This window comes from Aptenodytes patagonicus, chromosome 2 (assembly GCF_965638725.1).
Source record: "Aptenodytes patagonicus chromosome 2, bAptPat1.pri.cur, whole genome shotgun sequence".
In the NCBI taxonomy this organism is placed as follows: domain Eukaryota; kingdom Metazoa; phylum Chordata; class Aves; order Sphenisciformes; family Spheniscidae; genus Aptenodytes; species Aptenodytes patagonicus.
In genome coordinates, this window is record NC_134950.1 from 28,541,475 (window position 1) to 28,545,015 (window position 3,541).

Here is a 3,541-nt window from a genome sequence, read left to right on the forward strand (position 1 = left end):
TCTAGAGTGTCAGGTCATCAAGGGATCTCTTGCTTTTCCCTACCTTGGAAAGTTGTCAGCCTAATAAGCAACAACACCCTGCTCTTCTCACGACTGTCCCCAAAGGAAGATGTGTGGCAGCGGCTGCAATGATCATAGCAAGGTGCTAGCCACCAAAATGCTACTCCAGAAAAGAGCAATCCACACACCTTCTTTTTAAACTGATTTGTCTGTCCTAAATAGCTATAGATGAATATGAATATAGCTGAAATCTCCTGGTAAATAATGTTTGTGAGACAAGGCAGAGAGGACTCGGTTCTCTAAAGAGCTGCTGAAGAAAGAGATCCTTATCCCACCTGCTGGTGTCTGAGCTATCCCAGCACCACCCAGGGTGCAGCAGAAGGGTGAAAGGTTCAATACCCTCCCGTCATTTGTCACCTTGTAGTAGGTACCCCAGGCACGAGGCATGACTCTCTGGAAGTTGGTAGGGACCACTCCGCTGGTTACTTATGCAACTGCTCTACACAGTGCAGATAATTAAACATTTCAAAGAATAAGGCTTGCCATATCAGTAACTTGGTACTAAAGGAGGTGTTGCACCTAGCAGGGAAATAGACGACTTCTAGGCATTGCTTAAGCTGGAGGGAAGTATGAACACTGGGCAGTTACTGAAACACAGCCTAGAGCACCGTATGTTTTCATTATTAAATGTTTCTGAAAGACCAGATCTATATAGATACAAAGATGTCCCATTGTTGTTGTTATGTTAAAAATAAATATGCTACTTCACAAAACAAAACAAAAGAAAATAAGTTTTAATAGTTGAAAAAGAGCGGAAGATTATATTGTTCTTTGTGAAAGCATTTGGCGTGACTGCAATGCGTACATTTGCAAAGCCAGTGTATTTATAGAAGCCTAATACAAAATAGAAAGTTAAGCCCAGGCCTGATTCCTTGATCTGAACTTTGAAACTGAGGTCAGAAAATTGCAGTGTCAGTCACAGGGGATGCCTGAGAGGGTGATCAACAACAGCACTCACACAGCTCCTGTCTTCTGGGGTGAGTTGTCCTCAGCCCTCAAGATCTCTCACAGACTGCTTGGGCTCTCTCGTCATCAAACTTTTGACTGAAAATGCGGTAAGCTACCCCGGCTCTGTGGGACAACTATGAGCACTTAGGAGATCACCTGGGAACAGTACTGGTTTGTGCACCAGGGAATCACTGTGCGCTGCATGAGGCTTTCCTCGAGCAAGAACTGCACTCAGTGATGTGGTCTGCTGCCTGCAGAAAGCAAACGCCTGCAAGAGAAACTTGGTGAATGAAGATAAAAGAACAAAGGGAAAGGGAAAAACCTGTGGTCTGGGTGAAGTTAACTACTCAACTGCAGGATGAAAACTGAAGCCAGTGTGACAAGGAGAATAAAAATAAATCATTGCAATAACTTCCATGTTGCAGTCTGTGGCTGAGACTTTCAGATCCATCAAGAGTTTTAATCATCATACAGAATGCTGACATTTATAGATTTGAAATAATTGTCCATGGCTGAGTAAAGAAGTAAACTGATTATGATCCAGATTGATTGTGGGCTGGGAATGTTTATGAATATATAAAGTGGGTATTCAGAAGGCCTGACATAATTCTTTTTCCTTTAACAAATCACTGATCTTGAGCAGAAGGAGCTTTAAAAAGCCAACAGAAATAAGTCTTGATAAGTCTTCTACTGGATCATTTTAAAAAAAGATGGTTTAGTGGCAGATGTTCCTCAATCTTGGTATTTAATGAGAAGCAGGAGTGTCAAGCAGCAAATATTTGCATGAAGGGATTACGGCAGCAGCTGTTTAAATAAAATGGACTGAACATAGTCAAAATAGTGATGCGCTGTTAGCCAAATACTGCTATGTTTCTAGAAGGAGTAGTTTGCACAAGTGTGTATTACTACTTGTGTGTAAAAACATCCCTAAATAACTTTTCACGGGACAGCTGGAATAACAGCATGTGAAGTCACTTGACAGCCAGGCAACATTAGACCTACTGAGTAGCTCCTGCTCCCAGAAATGTTGCATGAATTTCAGTGGGAGTTATCATTTTTCATTATAGAAAACCTTGTCACTACCTTTTCTGAGATGCGTCCTCCACAGTTTGGTGCTCTGCACACCTTAAAACATAAGAACACCTGAAATGGGTTCAGACAAGGAGTGTCTACCTTGGTCCTAAGCACTGGTTATTTACTGAGTATAAGAAGAAGACAAGCAATATTTCTTTAGTTACCTTCTCTGCTCACAGAAAGCTGCAGATTGAGGCTTCCTGAGCAAGACATGGCACCTGCATCTTTATATTGTGAAGCTTTAATGGATGTTTTTTTCTATTTTTGTCTAATCTGCTTTCAAACTTATTTATACTTTGGTATCTAAAACATTTCTTGGTCATGAGTTTATTTGATGTGCAGTTTGACAAAACTTGACTTGCTCTGTTTTGAACTTGTTGCAGAATAATTATATTTGGTGTACCCTGGTTTAAGTTCATCTTGCTTGAAAGCCATGCCGTACCTCTGATCATTCTCCTTGCTCTTGTTTGTGTCTTTTCTGTATCTTAGAGGTGAGGCGACCAAAAGCCAGAATGTGGGAATGTGACTGAGTTTCTGTGTCGTTATAATGACATTTAAAGGCTGGCTCTCTACTCCTTGCCTCATAGTACTTAACCTTCTGTTTTCATTTTGAATTATAGTGAGTAGCGAGATGACATTTCATAAAACAACCCACAATAAATCTGAGATCCATCTTTTGACTAAGTGATAGTTAATGTCAGGGTTATTTTTCTCAAGTGCATTTCTTTGCAGTTGTCAACAGCTGTTCAGTATCACAATATAATTCTGCAGCTCTTTGTGATCAGTTTTATTTTTAACTACCCTAAATAATTTTGTAAATTCAGAAAACTTACTTATACCTATGTTTTACAATCACCTTATGTAACCCCTTTTCTGGCTCATGTATGAGTGTACCCAGCAATACAGGTGCCATCACAGACCTTTCAAGACTGATAATTTCTTCCTGTACTCTTTCCTATCTTTTAGCTAGATATTACTCTTGCAGAGGGCCTTCCCTCTTACCCCATAGCAACCTACTTTCTCTAAGAGCTTTTGGAAAGGTATATTAGCAAAAGCCTTTCTGAAATCTAAGCCCAGTAAATAAACAAGCTTAGGGATAAGCCAATGTTTAATGAGTTCTCCAGGTGTTGAAACAGGTTTGAGACCCCATACTTCTTCCTCCAAAACCTATGTTAATTCTCCCCTATTAAATCATATTAATTCATGTGTACTGTTAGTTATGTTATTTATTATAGTTTCTACTAATCTGCCCAGTACAAAAGTACAACTTCCTAGTCTGTAGCTTCTCAGATTCCCTGGGAGTCCTTATTAAAAACTAGCATTGTATTTGCTATCTTCCTTTCCTTTTGTACTGAGGCCAATTTAAGTGATAGGTTATACACCACAGCTGAGAGCACTACCGTTTCAAATCTGAATTATCTAAGACCCACTGGGCAAATGCTATCAGCACTGACAATGC